Here is a 20,000-nt window from a genome sequence, read left to right on the forward strand (position 1 = left end):
ATATATATATATATATATATATATATATATATATATATATATATATATATATATATATATATATTTATATATATATATATATATTTATATATATATATATTTAAACAACTTTAAAACGTATTCTACACAATAAAGTGCTCAATGTTCTTAAAAGAGCGGAGCAATTATATATTAGTTGAAAATAACTTAACAAATTTTTTTTTATTTAACACTGTGTTTGATTAACAATAATTTATTAGAAATGAATAATCAAATTAATAAAACTTCAGTTTATACCAAAAATTAAATTACAGAAAGCTGCAAGTGTCTTAACTACTGCAAATTTTCACACATTTGTGGAATTTGCTGACACAATTGGCTGATATTTGCTATATATATATATATATATGTATATATATATATATATATATATATATATATATATATATAAATATATATATATATATATATATATATATATATATATTTATATATATATATATATATATATATATATATATATATATATATATATATATATATATATATATATATATATAAATATATATATATATACAACCCGTAGATGTTGTCTGAAAGTTTTTTCCATATTTTTTTGATAAAAAGTAAAAATTAAAATGCAAGACCGGAATTTTTTTTTTTTATTAATAGATAGACTGCCTGCCCCAACCAAACCTTCAGTCGATGCAGCAACACTCCCTTGCGGGTCAGGCTATTTGTCAGTCGATGTAGCAGCACTCCCTTGCGGGTCAGGCTTTTTGTCAGTCGATGTAGCAGCACTCCCTTTCGAGTCAGGCTATAAGATAGTCGATGTAGCAACACTCCGCGCATGATTTACAAAAAAAAAAAAAAAATAAAAACATTTTATTAAAAAAATTAAAAATAAAAACATTTTATTGAAAAAAATAAAGATAAAATTATTGTTTTTTTGTTAAAAACATTCAGAATTTTTTTAAAACATTCTGGTCAATTAAATTTGCGTTTTTTTTTTTTTTTAAAAAACCATTTATTTGTAACCAAATTAATGACTTTTACTTTCGTCCAACACAAAAATGTTGAACGAAAGTCAAAAGTAATTAAAAGAGACGTATGTGTTGGCGTAAGAATCACTTTTTTCCTTCCGCCCTTCCCAAAGACAACAAACTATAGATCTATATGTATATATATATATATATATATATATATATATATATATATATATATATATATATATATATAAATATATATATATATATATATATATATATATATATATATATATATATATATATATATATATATATATATATATATATATATATATATATATATATATATATATATTATTATTATATTTATATCTATATATATATAAGGTAGAGAGGGGTAATAAGACCAGCGGAGCAATAGGATCATTTTAACAGCGCTGAAACTAAATTTTGTTATGCTTCTGTGGAAGTAACAAATTACTAAGTTTTACACGATATATGTTTACATATTACGTATGGGAGTAGGTTTAAACGTTTTTTAGTGAAACAACAAACTTCTAACGTTTATTAATTTGATTTTTAAAAAAGTTTTTTTCGCTGCAGTTTTTAGTTTTTTCAAAAGTTTATGAAAACTTTTCCGAAATCAGCTCTCTTTAGTTATTAATTTAGAGAAGGGCACAAAGGTGTTTCTTTTTATTTTTCTTGAAAGTAAAGCAGTATCATAAGTTAGTAAATACATTCTTCAAGTTGCAAAATTTTATTATGCATTATTTGGACGTAAAAAAATAATTAAAAATCATAATAATTTTAGTAAAAAACGGCATTTAGCCATTAGATATAGGTTCAGGCATTTCTCACAAATACCTTTAAATTTTGGTTACATTTTAATATAAAAAAGTTTATTAGAATAGGTAATTCTTATTTAAGGTACCCACATCTAATTTTTCAGAAATTTTATAAATTAGTAATTAAAACATTAATTTAAAAAATAGCTGAACTTAATGCCCTCCCTGTCTGGTAAAAAAATAAATAACTCTCTTAAAAATGTAAATCAACTACAAATGTTTTATACTTTGAAGTTGAAAAGTTATTTCTCTAGTTAAAAACTTATGTTAGTGTTTGTCTATATATTTAGTTAAAGTTGAGCCAAAACATAAATATGCAAACTTCACAGCCTCCTCATTTCGGAAGGGTGAACTTTAACTTGTGAACACCAAAATATTATTAAATGAAATTTAAAACCTGTTGATGAATTATAATTTATAACAAGATAACAAAAAAAAAATAATTATAAAATTTTTGACCTCGCATTTAGGGTAAGGGTCAATACGTTTCTGGGGTATTTTTATATGATATATGCATCAATAAGTAAGGCAATATAACATATAGAGTAGAATAGGTTTGTAGTTAACACAATGCTATAAAAGGACTTATCTGCAACATCAACAAAACTAAACTGGCAAAGCTTGCACCAATCCCAATATATGGCTGTTTTTTATATGAATATTTTATATAGAAAATAGTTAAACTTCATAAAAAATATATCTTCTTTTATTTAAAGGAAGTTTATTTTTAATTTTATACTATCAATTTATTTCAAGGCGAATAATTGAAAATTCATAATTTTTTTTTTTGCATAAGGTTTATAACAAAAGTTATAATTGGTTGTGTTGTGGCATGTTTTAGCTTTTATCCAATGTTAAATGCATTTTTAGTACAAAAAGAGATGACATTTAAGTTATCAAACGAAAGTTTACAAAATTTGAAGTCTTAGTGAAAATATACACATTAAATATACATGGTCTTCATTCCCCCCCCCCCCGCCCCCTTCAATTTTTTTTTGCAGTTTTTGTTTGAACTTCCTTTAAATTTTGTCACTATATGAAACCTTTTTTTCGTCATTTATCTTGGTTAAAAACATGTTGTCTATAAAATGAAAAAATTTTTTTTATTAAATTTCACAATAATCATTTAATTCAATAGAAAAATCTGAAAGTATATGAAAAAAGTGGTCTTAATGCCCTTCTTTGCCCTATATATATATATATATATATATATATATATATATATATATAAATAAATAAATATTTATATAAATATATATATATAAATATATATATATAAATATATATAAATATATATATATATATATATACATACATATATATATATATATATATACATATATATATATATAAATATATATATATATAAATATATACATATATATATTTATATATATAAATATATATATATATATATATATATATATATATATACATTTATATATATTTATATATATATATATATATATATATATATATATATATATATATATGTATATAAATAGGGTTTATTATATATATAATAGGGTATTTCTTCTATTTGAAATAAGAGAATAAATATTAAACTCAAACTGAAATTTTTTATAAGTAATAGACAACACATATCTCTTCAAGTACTAAAGTTTTATTTAAAAAAATTTATAGTCTAGTAGTAAAAAAAAGTTGAAAAGTTACAACTAACAATGACTTAAAATTTAAAAAAAGGGGGCAATAAGCTCCAGCACGGTAAATATATATTTTTCACAACGATTGTAGGTGATTTTTACAGATCTAGCCCATGTATTTAATATCAGCTTTATATAGAATTTTTGTGAATTTAACTTGGCACCAAAGTTTGGTGCTTATGTGAAGTTTGGTCTAAACATTATATAAGTCACAGCAGACCTTTTTTTATTAAATTATATTTTTATTTTATGAACACCACACTTAAGGCTCACAGTGTTGTTGTCCATATCACTGACACTATCATTAATGTCTTGCTAAGTCTTAACTTAAAAGTTTTTAATTTATGTTTTTCAGTAAACTATATCTGTGTATTGTTTACAAAATCAAAACATTGATTTTTTTATCTGATCAATGTTAATTGCTTGTCTAATCAACTTTTTGGAATTTGGGGGAATTAACCCCCGGCTAATTTTAAAGTTTTAAACTTCTATTAACTTTTATTATCCACGAAAATACATTTAAAATGTTTTAACTACACGAAAACGTCATTGCTTAAATGCTTTAAATTCTTGGTGTCTTAACGTCGTTAAAACTTCAGGAATTGACTTTAAATAAATGAATGAAACATACGAATGAAACAAATGATTTTGAACTTTTGAAAATATTTTAAACAAATTCCATAAAATAGACTTTGCTTAGAATAAACTCCATTACAAAAAATTGTTAAGTATAGAAATATTTTACCGTTACAATTAAGACAACATCGTTATAAGTTTAAAGATCAAAACATTAACAAAGAAAAGATACAAAAGATAAGTTTATTCTTTAAAGATCATTAAAAACAAGTTTAAAAAAAAGCGATCAGACGCAAAAAAAAAATCAGAAGTCAAAAGAAATTTTTGCTTTGCTAAATAATAATTAGTTGTGGTGCTAAATAATAATTTATAATATTTATTGGCAAAAGAACTCAGTATAACAATTAAAACATTTCAAAATCAAAACTTTATAAAATTGTCGCCAAATTAATAACGAGCGCTCATAATAGCAAAACACAGCACTAGACAACTTTCCTTAAAATAAATGTGTAAAGGCCATTACACACTGCTTTTATGGTAAAATCCCTTATATAAAGGCCTTTAAAAAAAAAAATTCTGCATGGGTTTTTTAGAGCTACCATGCCCCTGTATGTATGTATGTATGTATGTATGTATGTATGTATGTATGTATGTATGTATGTATGTATGTATGTATGTATGTATGTATGTATGTATGTATGTATGTATGTATGTATGTATGTATGTATGTATGTATGTATGTATGTATGTATGTATATATATTCAAACTCATTCATTCAAAGATTTTCAAACATTCTTTTTAAATTATTTAAAGAAAGAATTCAACTGAACATCTTTTTAAACATTCAATTTATATAATGAACCTTTGATTTGTTTTTTAATGATTTTCCTTAAAATTATTTCTTAACATAACTTTATAATATAGTTGTAATTAAATTAATTTTCTTATTAGTCTATTATGTAAATTTCAAATTAATTTATTTCTTAAAACCTTGCCGGCGATAAAATCTTTTTAATAGAACTGTTATGTTACGCAAAATCATAAAGCTCTTGCAAAAAGCTGTTTAGAGGAACAGCTTGCATGGCTTGTCGTGCTTGTTTTAGAAGAACAGTGTTTGAAAGTCGTTGTCGTTGATATAATTTTTCATTTCTATTATTTAGATGTCTCACATTAATAATTGGAGAGCACATAATCGTGTAATCAGTCACTTAATTAACGAGACCCTACAAGATGGTGATGATGACAATGTACAGTTTATTACCAATGAAGTTGAATCTCTTTACTCTGAATCAGTTCATTTTAGTAATAACAGATTTAATAATACTCCTATTGAAAATTTAGGTGATGAGTGTAGTACATTGCATTCTCAAGATCTTACTAATATAAGTTTTGAAAATATTGACCCAGCTGTAGAATAATTTCTTTCTGATGAACTAGCTTCCAACCTGTGTTAAAGCCGATGTCGGACCGAGCTCGGCTGCCGATATCGGCCCGACGGAGTTTTTGTCCGTACGGATCGAGGTCGGTCCAACTTCGGCAAGCCGCTCAAACTAGCGCGATGCATCGGCTGGCCAATCTCGGCCCGACGCGATTCCGTATGGAAAAAAACGATGGCGATCCAATATCGGCAGCCGAGATAGGCCCGCTGATTAAAATAACTTACAAATTTAACTTTGTGCGTTAAGATTTGCATCGGCTAGCCGATGCAAATCTTAACACACAAATTTAAATCGTAAAAAAAGGATTGAGCAACTAAAGTATATATAAAACACAAATATAAAATAAAGTTATATATTTCTTTTAAATAAACTTTTCTGAATCAGTTGAAACATCAAATAAATTGGATCGGGTGAAATTCCATCGATTTTTTTAACTGACAATTCACTGTGTACAGCATCTAAAAAAAAGTATAAAACTAAATTTTCACATATGAATTAGAGCAATATAACTGATATGAATGAATAATTGCAATAAGAAAACTAATAACTTTATTTAAGGTGAAATTGATGTTATAAGCAGTATGTAAATACATTGTCTTACTTGATGTGGTGTATACAAATTTATAGACTGAAAATTGACTGGCTGACCAGACTGGAAGTGTATAAACTTTTTAAATCAGAATGTGCACCGTCGAAATAATTTGTATCTTTAGAATGGTTTAATTCGTTGCATTCAACAGCCCTAAAAAAATTATATAATTTTATATTAAAAGTTATATTATGTATATATATATATATATACATAATATAGTTTTTAATATAAAATTATATAATTTTTTTAGGGCTGTTGAATGCAACGAATATATATATATATATATGTATATATATATATATATATATATATATATATATATATATATATATATATATATATATATATATATATATATATATATATATATAAACAAACGCACACACACATAATAATAAACTTACCCAGGCTTTTAGAATCAAGATATGTATCACCAAAATCAACAGCCCTAAAAATTATATATCAATAAAAATATAATATAAAATATTGAAAAATAGGAATAAAATATATAATAACATAGACATAGAAACAGTATAACACCTTCATTATAATAATTAAAAAAAAAAAAAGAGTCATGCAAAAATATTATAACATAACATTATTATCATAATAGAAATTATTACAGTAAAGTCAGGTCAGGTTATCCTTAAGTCAAGTCAGGTTATCCTGCTACTGGTAACATGTAATCCAGTACAACCTGCTTTATGTTAACATCAGTAAAGGCATCTGGTTGTAAAACATTGCTTCAAATCTTTCATAACGGCATTTATGTCAGAGAAAACTAAACTGAAAAAATATATATAAATTAATAATAAACAAATTATTAATAAATATAAACTGATATTGTTAAACATGAATGAAACATAATGAATCTTACCAAGCAAAATTATTAACTTTCCTATGCATTAAAAAATGTTGATAAATCAAAATTAGTATTTTAATTAAAACTAATACATTCCTTTTTTTATTACAATGCATCATTAAAATAAAAAACCAAACCAAATTGGATGAATGTCACTTAAATGTCTGTTAATAGACATTTAACAAGATTGTTTTAATCATAAGAGTGTAGCCGATGTTACAAGCTTGGTTGCCGACATTAATGCAAACAAAAAACTAAAATATATATAAAACACAAATATAAATCAAAACTAAATATATTTCTTAAATAAATTAATCTGAATCTGTAGAATCACCAAATAAATTGGATTGGCTAAACATCCGATATTTTCTGTGCACTGGTCTTTGAAATTCACTTTGTGCACCATCTAAAAAATAGTATCTGTAGTTTCCTAGTTATGTTAGTTATATATGCTAACATTAGTGATGTAGTGATTAATCAGCATCAGCTTAATCAGCTACTTTTTGCACAACCGGCATTTTGCACAGATTGCATTTTTTTATCAATATCCCTCAGTATAATAATAAAATAATATAATATATATATACATACATTTATATATAAATATATATATATATATATATATATATATATATACATATATTTATATATAAGAAATATATAAATATATATATATATAATATATATATTTCCCATATCTTATTATATAATATAATAAAGTATAGGAAATCAGCTGAATGTGGGCTAATTTGTAAATAAATGGTCTACAATATTTATATCCCTCATTATTATAATAATATTATATATATATATATATATATATATATATATATATATATATATATATATATATATATATATTTACATAAATATACATAGAGAATCAACTGAATGTATGTTAACTTGTAAATAAATAGACTATTTGCCAATAAATTATTTATTGTCGGCCAAACAACATTTAGCCTGCGTTCAACCAATATATACTCGTTGAATATAACCTAGCCGATAGAACAATGTCGGCCCGAGCTCGGCCTGAAAATGACTTTAACATAGGTAAATATAAAATAAAATAATATCTTTCTTTTACATAAATTATTCATAATCATTTAAATCATCAAATAAATTGGATAGGTTGAACTTCAAACGTTTTTTATGAACTGACAATTCACTATGTGCAGCGTCTAAAAAAAGTATATTAAAATATTAAAAATTTAATATATCAATAAAAATATGAATACAATGTATATAATATTGGGATAGAAACAGTATAACACATTTATTCTTTTTAATCATTTTTAATCAAACTAAAATCACAAACTCGCAATTTAAATGTTTAATTGTAATCAAAACAAATCCCTGTTTACCCAGTATATTGATATTATTTTTATAATTGCAAGTTAGGTTAAAGGTTTAAGTTAAAAAAACAATATTAAATAATAACATCAATATACTAGGTAAACAGTAATTTGTTTTAAAATATAAAAAATTCATTAAAGACTTTAATGATATGACTGATTTTGATTGAAATAACTATTTATAAATAAATAATAAACAAATTATTATTAAATATAAATTGATATTGTTAAACAATATTATCTTTCCAAGCAAAATTATTAACTTTTCTATGTATTAAATAATGTTGATAAATCAAAAATAGTTCCTCGCCTTTCAAATAGCTTTGCTGCAATTTTTAAAATTTAATGTCAAGCTAATGCATTCCGTTTTTTATTATAATGCATCATTAAAATAAAAAACCGAACCAAATTTTCTGATCGTCGGGTGAACGTCGGCTGAATGTCTGTTAGCCTGTTCGTCGGCTAACAGACATATAACCGACGTTCAGCCGATACTGTTTTATTCACAACAGTTTAGCCGATGGCGATCCGATGTTAAGAGCTCGGCCCGAGCTAGGCCCGACGTCGGCTTTAACACAGTGCGGGGCTGCTCGAAACAAATGTACACGTGTATGCATTAATGAACTTTTAGAGATTCTTAGTAAAAATGGACATAGCAATTTACCAAAAGATTGCAGGACGCTGATGAAAACGCCACGTTATATACAGACTTTAACTGTAAGTGGAGGAAAATATATTTACCTTGGTATCTTAAATGGTATAACGAAAATAATGGAAATGTATACAGGAAATAAGTTATCTCTAAATCCAATATATTTAGAAGTTAATATCGATGGACTTCCTTTGTTCAAAAGCAGTAGTAAACAGTTTTGGCCAATACTTGGTGCATTTTGAGGAATGAAACCTTTTATTATAGCATTGTACTGTGGAATGCAAAAACCAGATTCTGTTTCTGAATTTCTAAAAGATTTTTTAGTAGAAATTTGTGATCTAAAGGCAAACAGCTTTACTTTCGACAACTTGTTGTTTAAACTTGATTTAAAATATTTTTGCTGTGATGCTCCAGCAAGGCAGATGTTAAAATGTGTCAAGGCGCATAGTGGATATTACTCTTGTGAAAGACGTACTGTAGAAGGCACTTATCTAGAAAATAGGGTTACTTTTGAAGAGCAACAGCGTCCTTCGCGCAATGATCTAAATTTTTCACATCAGAGTTATCAAGGAAGTCATCAATTGAGTTGAAGTATACTTATTGATTATGTGATTCCTTGTGTTAAAAACATTTTGCTGGACTCAATGCATTTAGTTTTTTTAAGTGTAACAAAAAGATTACTCTATTTTCTGAAAGAAGGTCCATGAGTTTGCAGACTCTCTCAGATGAAAATTAACGAAATATCTTGTCATCTGGAGAAATTAAAGTTACCAAGTGAATGTAATAGGCAGCCAAGATCTTTAAAAGAGTTTAAAATGTTAAAAACCACTTAGTTTAAACAATTTCTTTTGTACACTGGTGCAGTTATTTTAAAAGGAATTCTTACAAGAGATTTAAAGAAGAACCGCATTGTTACCATATGCAAAAGAGCTTCTGGAGTGGTTTGTTTTTAACGCAAAAGATTTTTATGGTTGAACTTTTTCAACATATTCCTTGATCCATATACATGAAAATGTCAGGAATCATGGAGAAGATCTGATTTCAATGTCAGCTTTTAAGTTTGAAAACCATATGCAGATTTTAAAGCATTTTATAAGAAATGCAAATAGTCCACTTGTTCAAGTCATCAAAAGAAGTACAGAGTTAGAGAATGCAAGCGAATTAATTAAACAAAAACATATAAAAGATGAGATCTCAAGTATTAACAGAGATAGTTGGTTTTGTTTAAAAAATGGGAACTTAGTCAGTGTAATAGAAAAATTCGAGAATGAGTTGTATAATTGTAAAGTTGTTAACAATAGGCGTACAAGGTATCTTTTTCTTGAACCTTGTGACTCTAGACATTTGGGTAATTACGTTTTTGATAAAGATATTGGAATGACCAATATAATTATTTCTGAAAATGAAATTCTTCGGAAACTTGTCTGTTTAACTTGTAATCAAAGTTATGTTTTGATGCCTTGAAAAGGGTTTCACTTTATAGAATTTTTATTTATTTTTATAACATTTTAAACATGTGAAAAACTACGCTATGCTGTTCATGTGTCTTAATTAAGTTATTGTTAGTGAAAAAATTTAATTTTTTTAAAGTGGGGCAACATGTTTGTTTGCACGTCAGACATTCAATGTGCATGTGTAAAGATGGATAAAATAAAGTTATATAATAACACTTATTCTGCTAAGAAAAGGATATCATATCCAATACATCCTAAAAAAGCTTTTTATATTGTACTTTTTTCTTGTCATAGATTAAAGGGTTTTTTTCTTTTAGTCTATAATGTCGTATACAAGAGCTTGTTGGGTGGAAAATAAAAAAGATTTTTGGAGAGTAATTCCTTCAAGTTGGGTGGATACAACAAGAAAAGTTGTTTATTGGCCAAATGGTTTGCATGTAAAACGTGCATTTGAAAATTCAGAAACGCCTAAAACTGGATGGAAACAGTTCTTTCTAATCAAAGTGAAAATTAGCGGTATGTGTTAAATATTTTTTAAGTGATTTTATATATTTTTATTTTAGTTATACCAGAGAAACTAAACTAATGTTGTGGGCATACAGCATTACAACATTTTTAGTAATCAAGGATTTTTATTATGTTCAAAAATTAATCATGAAAATAAATAATAGCATATATAAATATACAATTACATAAAATATATAGATATAAGATTTAAGTTGGTTTACTTTTAAGCATTATTTCACTAAAACTTATAAGGTTGGGTGTAAACTTATTACCAGTGAATTTGATGTTTATGGAAGTTTTGGATCTTGTTAATTGGTAATAAATTATTCTTTTTATCAATTTTTATTGCTATTTTTTAAGGTACAAAAGAAGGCTTTGAAGGCTGCACAGATTACACGACCATCGAGGAAATAACGGAACCAGTGGAAATAATTTCTTCTGATAAAGGTAAGTTCATGTACTATTGTAGATATTTATTATTTATGTTAACATATGCAGCATAAAGTGTACTTTTTGTGTGTAGGTATATTTCATTTCCTGAGCTTTAACCAGGTACTTTTTTTTACTTTTTAGGTATTTGCATTTTCTGTATTAGTTTTTGTTAGTATCTAATTTAGTTTTTGCATTTTACCTTACAGGAAAAATCTTTCCAAATATACCTCCAACATTCCCAACATGTAAAGTCATTGCAACTGCCCCACCGCCCCATTTACAATCCACTCCAGTTAGACCACCACCATCAAGATCAAATCACTCACAACCTGGTTTACATTCAAGATCACATTCAGGGTCAAACTTGCATTCACGAGCACATTCACGGTCAAGGTCACGATTACGGTCTAAGTCTCGTTCACGTTCAAGATCACGTTTTCAGTCGAAGCCTCGTTCACGATCAAGGTCAGGTTCACACTCGAAGTCTAATTCACATTCAAGGTCACATTTGCAGTCAAAGTCCCCATTACGTTTGAAGTCTTGCTCACAGTCTAGGTCCCAATCACGATGTTCACGATCTCGATCAAACTCAGACTCAAGATCTTCTCATTCAAATTCAAATGTCTCCAGACTTGGGTTGGTTGCAGTATCACCAATTGTCTGTAAGTCTACCCCAATAAAAAGAAAAGATGCTGTGCATTTTAGACGGAAAGATTTTCCTATGGAAGTTGGAGGTGAAAATTTTATTAATTTAGGATTTTGTTTTGAATGTTATTTTAAGTTTTAAGTTATGCAGCACAAATGTCCAGAGTACGGCACATTTTTCCATACACTCCACAAGCCTGGTTTTGATTAGCTTATTTTAATCACCATACTCAAGTGGTAGTTTAAAATACTTTTTATTACCTCAATTTATTTCTACTAGTTAGTAATCTCTAGTTGTTACCTACATAAAAGGTATTTTGTTTATCAACAAAATTTCCAAACAAATTTAAACAAATTTATTTAAAAAATAGTAAATCTCAATGGGTCATATATTTTCATTATTGGGTAAACAATCACCTTTTCTCATTTAGATTTTCAATACACTGTGATAAAATTGCAGACAAAGCAGTTAAAAAACCACAATACGACACACCAACAACGTGAAACAACAGTGGCTGGAATGAATTTAAGTAATCTTCCTGCTAAATTTCTCCAAGTTGAAGAACTTTTGGATTTTGAAAAGGTCTTGATTAGTGATGAAGATCTGTCTAAGAAACTTGTAAGTTATCATTTTAGTTGGGCATTAGATAAACGGTTTATCTAATGGTTTATCTATTGTTTCACATATCCTGTTATTATAAAAGAAAATGTACAATTATTTCAGATGAATGAGTTTATTTAAAGGATATGGTTATTGTTTTATTAGGAATAATTGTTTTTAAAAGCATTTACAAAGTTTTTAAATGTTTCTAAATTCTACGCTCTTATTCCAATTAATTAATTTAATGAAGTTAATAACTTCAAAAATGTTTTTGTTATGTCTTGTCTATGGTAATATATATTAAAATTGTAACCCAATCTAATATTTACAGTAAAAGAAGTGTAAAGCCAAAGTAAGGCATAATATTAAAATTGTCTTTTTTTTTAGATTGCTCGTCTTTCAAGAGCTGGTGGAATTACTTTTAAAGAAAATATTAAAAACATCCTAGAAAGGTAATATTGTGATGTTTTTGTGTTGAATCAAAAATAAATTTAATGTCAAACAACAAATTTTGTATTAACCGTAGAATTACTTTTAATTTAGTAAAATATTATTTGTATTGTTAAATATTGTTAGAAGACGAATTGTTTTCAATAATTTTAACTTACGCAGACTAGAAAGGTGGTTTTTTATGAGTTGTTTCAAAGTATATTTTTATATGGGTAATTATGTGTTATTTCAAAAATCTTTTTCACCTTGTGCAATCATTTTTTACAAAATAAGAAATTTTTACTGATATTACACCAGATATTTGATGAGTATTACCGTTTTCATAGAAGATATTATAACAAAAACTATGAGAACTTATTATAATACAACTATTTTTATAGCAAAACTATGAGAACTTATTATATACAAAAAATCTTGATTAAGCTGATTACAAAAGGTGATGATCCCAGTAATTTTTTACTTTCCTATGCGATGTAGTAGGCCAGAATAATGTAAAGTTTACATAATGCTGGGGCTATAATTTTACATTACAATAACATTATTTATTAATATTAGTGTATTCTAAAATACTCTTAAAGAACAGAGCAGTAATAAATTATTAAAAACACTTATCTTTCTTTAACAAATGGTTTCGGCTTCAAAAGGCTTTTCTGTAAGCCTAAAGGCTTTATATATATATATATATATATATATATATATATATATATATATATATATATATATATATATATATATATATATATATATATATATATATATATATATATATATATATATATATATATATATATATATATATATATATATATATATATATATATATATATACTAGGGTGATCCAAAAATGACAATAAAATTATCTTTTTTTCTTTTTCTGTTATTCCTAATGTCTAAATGTGTTCATTTATGAAAGAAAACATTGTACCAAAAAAATCAACCAAATCGAGTATTATTTAGAGGTCGCGCTGATCTTTATACCCCTCTAAAATTGGAATTTTCAAATGTTCAGTAAAATATTGACCTTCGTTTTCTGTGCACATTTCGGTTATTTACCGTTTGATTTTAATAAAATAAAAACGAAAATGCTCTTATTACGCATAATAGTTTTTGTTAAACAACATTTCCTTTCTAAATGCATATTAAAGCGGCAAAATATATTGCAAACTAAGCCAAATTTCATTGTATTTTGTTATATTGGTTTATTATATGGTTTAGTTTAGTTTGAGACTTTATCGAGAGTGTTGTGATTCCTGAAATAAAATTACAATAGTTTATCTTTTTTGCTTGACTAATAATATTAATTACAGTATTTTAAGAAAGTGATATAATTGCGAGTTTCAACAAAACTGATTTTGTTTGGAAATATAGGTGACAACAAAATATATTTTCATTCATACACTGTATTAAAGAAAATTTAAAATGGCTGCAGTCGCAAAGTCAACACGCAGTTCTACAGCAAAATGGTTAATTGGTCAACCAATATCAATGCTTTCCCATCTTAATCTTCCAACAATTTTGGAAGTATAAAAATGTTTTTTTTTCCACCATGAGGTGAATGGATTGAGTATACATGAAAGTTCGGTAACAGTTATCAAATCAACCTGTGAAATTTGGGAAGAAGCTAAAATTCCTACAATTCGAAAGGATAATGCAGTTACAAAGCTTGAAAAAATTCATAAAGAATATAAGGATCTAATAAAAGACAGAAATAAGAAATCAGCTGTTGCTAGAAGCAAAGTAACAGACTTTGAAAAGAGAATTATGAAACTTTTTGATATTGCGCCAACTAATGTTTTTGATTTAATAAAAATTGCTGAAGATCGCGATTTCCTCATAGATCAACGAGATGATAGAAACATGGTTTTGGGTTCCATTGATAAAGATCATGCAGAGAAAGCAGAAAATAAGTTTGCAGAGAGATAAGTTTGGATAAACGTTTGCAAAAACTGGCGTTATAGAAACAACGCTCTGAAGAAGAAGTTGTTCTTGAGAATTCAACTTCGCCTTCAAGTTCTGCTAGTAGCGATAATATCGATGATATCGTAGTTTTGAAAGGAAAAGATGATGTTGCAGAAAGCTCCGGTCTGAAAAGGAAGTTTTCTTCTGGGAGTGCCAAAACTTCCTGATTCAAATGGAGAAGCCATTGCTACTGCAGTTGTAGCCTCCCTCCATGAATGGGACGCTTCGAATCTTTCTAATAATATCTGTGGCATGTTGTTTGATACCACAGCTAGCAATACAGGATCTGAAAAAGGTGATTGTAATTTACTTGAAGAAAAATTAGGAAAAGAATTATTGAATTTAGCTTGTCGTCATCACATTACTGAAATTGTTGCAGGATCTGTGTTTAAAATTTATTTTCCAACAACGTCCGGACCAGAAAATGCTATTTTCAAACAATTTAAACAAGCCTGGAAGAATATCAAGAAAGATGGTTTTAGCCCAACAGTGCTAGATGAAGAAGCTGAAAGATATCTTTCAAACGTCTCGATTGAAAAAAAATCGTCTTTAATTAATTTCTTAAAAAAATGTTTGCAAGACTCACAACCACGAGATGATTATAAAGAACTTCTTGAATTATGTCTAATATATTTAGGAGAGCAACCTCCTAGTGGAATAAGATTTAAAGCACCTGGAGCCTTCCATCATGTTTGGTGGATGGTAAAACGTATTTATCCAATTAAAATATGGTTATTTAGAGATCAGTTTAAAATGGTGCAACATGAATTAAACGCAGTAAGAGATATTAGTATGTTTGCTGCGTTAATAAATGTTCGACAATGGCTTACTACACCACTCAGTGCCTCGGCCCCACTTAATGATTTAGATTTTCTAAAAAATGTTGAGGAATATTGTGAAATGAATGAAAATATTGCGACCGCTGCAACCAAGGCAATGAAGCGGCATCTATGGTATTTAAGTAAAGAACTTATATTTTTGGCCTTTTTAGTGATGATGTAGAGATTGAAGTTAAAAGAAAAATGATAACTGCCCTTCAGCGTCAATGCGTAGACAATAATAGGCCATCAAAGAAATTAGCAGATATTACAAACGTAATGAGTAAATCACTTGAGGACTTTGTAACGTGTAAATCACTTTCATTTTTTAATTTCTTAAATATTGACATTTCTTTTCTTGAAGAAGATCTTTTAAACTGGAAAAACAATAAGTCGGATGCCGACTCTAAAGAAGTAGTGAAGTCTCTTAAAGTTGTTAATGATTGCGCCGAAAGAGGGTTGAAGTTAGTACAAGACTTTAATGCCGTCTTAACAAATGATGAAGAGCAGTAAAAGTGTGTGCTTAATTTAGTTGCAGGAAACAGGACTGTCTTACCAGATGCAAAAAAATCAACATTGAGTGCTAAACAAACCAGGCAACAATGAGCAATTGTTGTTGCTTAATGTTGTTTAATGTTGTTTAATAAAAATTATTATGTTTAATAAGAGCTTTATTTTCGTTTTTATTTTATTAAAATCGAACGGTAAATAACCAAAATGGGTACAGAAAACGAAGGTCAATATTTTACTGAACTTTTTAAAAATTCCAATTTTAGAGGGGTATAAAGATCGCCCCAGCGCGACCTCTAAATATTACCGATTTGGCTGATTTTTTTGGTACAATGTTTTTATTCATAAATGAACACATTTAGACCTTAGGAATAAAAAAAAGTAAACAAAAATTTTTTTGGATCACCCTAATATATATATATATATACATATATATATATATATATATATATATATATATATATATATATATACTTTATTCAATTCCCGATATAACTTTTATATGGTTTTTTATACTTTTATACTGTCAACTTTCTATTTTGCGAGTGTCATGATGAAAATAACGGATTCTACGGTAACCGGTATCAAAGTCAAAGTGCAAAAGATTTTACGGTATGCTCCAAACAAACTTGTTGCCGAGAAAGGTGGCGATTTAACAAAGATTCTATTTAAATATATATATTTGTTTTTTGTATTGAATGTTTGTACGCCAGAAATATGTTATATTTAATTATATGTATTAAATTATTTTAACATTGCTCTACGTCGAATGACATTGTATTTATGTCGGTTATCTGACGTCTTTCCGATGTTGGCTTGACATCGCTCTACGTCGAATGACATCGCATTTATGTCGGTAATCTGACATCTTTCCGATGGTTGGTTTGACATTGTCTAACGTCTGAAGACATTTATTTACGTTGGAATTATGATGTCATTCCGATGTTAATCTGACATCGCTCAACGTCGAATGACATCTATTTACTTCGATAGAACTACGTTGTTCCGATGTTGGCTTGACATCGCTCAATATCGAATGACATCTAATTATGTCGTTTATCTGACGTCGTTTCGATGTTGGTATGACATCGCTCAACGTCATAATACGTTGGTATTATGACGTTGTTCCGATGTTGGTTTAACATCGCTTAACGTTGAATTACATCGGAATGTTGACGTCGCCCGATGTCTTTTTTTCCTACGTCGCCCAACATTTTCATTCGCAACGTTAATCCGACGTCGATCCAACGTCGAGATCCGACTTCGCTCGACGTTGTTCCGTCGTCGAAATGCCCACTAGGCGTGGGTATGTAGGGCAAAGGGAGAAAACATATTTAAGAACACTAATTTATATGGCGTTGTAAAAGGTATGCCTTTATAAGTTGTAACACTTTTCCACTTTTTTTTTTTTTTTCGAATCTTTCCATTTTATTTTTTTTAATGTTTTTTTTTTTGTTAACCGCTTCTTCTATTGTATTCAATAGAGCAATAGAAACCTCGGTTAATGGAATATTGTTTGACTTTCTAAAATACGCTCCATTTCAAAAAAATAATGGAAAAGAGAAGAAATTTTTGTAGATTTTATTCAATTGTATGTAAATATATGTAATACTTACATATATTTTTCAATAAAACAAGTTTTATCTTTTTCTTTAATCATAGTATTTTAATTAAACTAAACTGAAAAAGTTTTAAACAGTCTAAGTAAAGGCTAAGAGTGGATTTAATATCCCTAATATATTTTGATAATGTAATAGAGATGCAAATTAATGTTGCGGCAAACTAAATTTTAGTAACTTGAAGTTTTATTTTTTTGCATTACTTTTGTTCAAGATCTTATTAAAGTTATTGTAAAATATAAGTAAATTTATTAATTACTTTATATAAATTACTTTTAGTTTACTTTACAAATTATATAAAATGTAAGCTTTATGTAATTTAAATTTTATTTAATTGAATTTATTTTTAATATAGATTTGTTATTACTTTTAAAATAAAAAAATCCTACCTAAAAAGTATTATTTTATTTCTAAATTTAATTTACATTTGGTAGCATATTACTTTTATGTGATTTACTTTCATATGCAAGTTTTTTTTTCCAATAGTTTTTTTTTTAATTAGTTACTTTTATAGGTAAAATTACAGTTTGAGGAACTTTTATATTATGTAATGTAATTTTCAAAAGTAAATAATATTTAAATGTAAAAGTAAACAGCTTTTTCATGTGACTTACTTTTACATGTAAAAGTAAATTACTTTATGATGTAAGCTTCTTTTACATAACTTACTTTTGAAAGAAAAAAACTTACATTTTAAAGTAAAAGTCGTTTCAAAATAATTAATAACTTATATGGAAATGTAAATTTATATAAAACGTTTAAAATTACTTATGTAATTTACTTTTAGATAAAACTTAACTTACTCGTGTAAGTAAAAAAAAAGTGAATAAAAGAGCCATCCCTATTTGATACATGCTTTAGCTGTAATAAATTACAATAATGGTTTGAGAGGTTTTACAAGAATTTTGATTACTTGCAACTTTTGTCTGGAGGTCGGTATTTTAATATTTGCACCCAAATTATTTGTTATAACAACAATTCAAGCATACTCTGCTACAACCGGTTTAAACAAAACAAACTTAAGACAGACGAAAATATAAAAGAAAATCTTTAAAAACTTTTATAAATCTTTGCTGTTTGGGTCATTTTCTATAGCGGTCAACACATTTTAATGCCTAATTTGGTTATAGACCTAAATAACACATTTATAAAAAAGTTATGCAATATAAATTATTAACAACTTTGTTAACCAAATTCAAATAACTAGCGATAATTACGTGAAAGATCTTTAGTTTACGAAAGGAATATATGTATTCAACTAAAAACAAGTGTATGGTGTGGTCCCGCTTGCTTGATAATAACTTTTATGATTGCATGACCTTGTGCCGTCAATTTTTAATAAACTTTTGCAAAACCAACTCTCAGTGGTAATGTTGTGGTTTACCATTGTTGCAACAGGCAAAAAGCTAACCTAATGTAAGAAAACCAGTGTTCAATTCCAAAGCGAAACTTATTGTTATTTATGTTTGTTAATTTTATTTTGCGAATATGCAAAATAAAAACACGTGATCCTTTTACTTATAAAGAGATTTTTAGGTGAAAAAAAAATTTTTTTATTCGAAAATATAAATACACAAAAAATTCTTTTTACCTAATTGTTTTATATACTCAAGCGATCAAAAAACCTTTAGTCTATTAGCAACCAAATGTTTTTAAACTTTAAGATTTGCAAGTAGCGTCGTTTAAAAAAGTAAGTATTAAAATTAAACAGTTTAATCACTAAAAAAAAATCTTGGTTCAGTAATAGCATCATTAAACTAAGTATCAAAATAAACTTGCTTAAAAAGTAAATTATATGAAAAGCAAATTATATGAGGCTATCTATATGATAGTTATATGAAAAGTAAATTATATGAGGCTATCTATCTGATTAGATAACTAATCTTCAGTTTGACATTCCAGGCATTCTTTTGCTTTTTTAAACTTAAAATTGTTTATTTTTAAACCAATTTATTTGAGGTCAGGATTTCATCGCGTTTGTTTCTTTTAAACTAATTAAATTGATTATATAATTTATGATTATATAATTAATTTCAAAATACAAGTTGGTA

At 26.8% G+C, this 20,000-nt stretch overlaps 1 protein-coding gene and 1 long non-coding RNA gene across 2 annotated transcripts in view; both read right to left on the reverse strand.

The window, feature by feature from the left end:
• Positions 1 to 5,800: 5,800 nt before the first annotated feature.
• On the reverse strand, positions 5,801 to 7,525 carry LOC136080992 (uncharacterized). Its single transcript, XR_010638793.1, has 4 exons — positions 6,709 to 7,525; positions 6,490 to 6,533; positions 6,095 to 6,235; positions 5,801 to 5,951 (listed from the first exon to the last, which is right to left on the reverse strand). It is a non-coding gene; the product is annotated as an uncharacterized LOC136080992 (long non-coding RNA).
• A 482-nt stretch (positions 7,526 to 8,007) lies between these two features.
• LOC136081748 (uncharacterized) overlaps positions 8,008 to 20,000 on the reverse strand; it is a 28,257-nt gene continuing 16,264 nt past the window's right edge. The window contains exon 5 of the mRNA XM_065799719.1: positions 8,008 to 8,128. The gene's annotated coding sequence lies outside the window, so the exon portion shown is untranslated. The remainder of the gene's footprint in view (positions 8,129 to 20,000) is intronic.

This window comes from Hydra vulgaris, chromosome 06 (genome assembly GCF_038396675.1).
Source record: "Hydra vulgaris chromosome 06, alternate assembly HydraT2T_AEP".
Lineage (NCBI taxonomy): Eukaryota > Metazoa > Cnidaria > Hydrozoa > Anthoathecata > Hydridae > Hydra > Hydra vulgaris.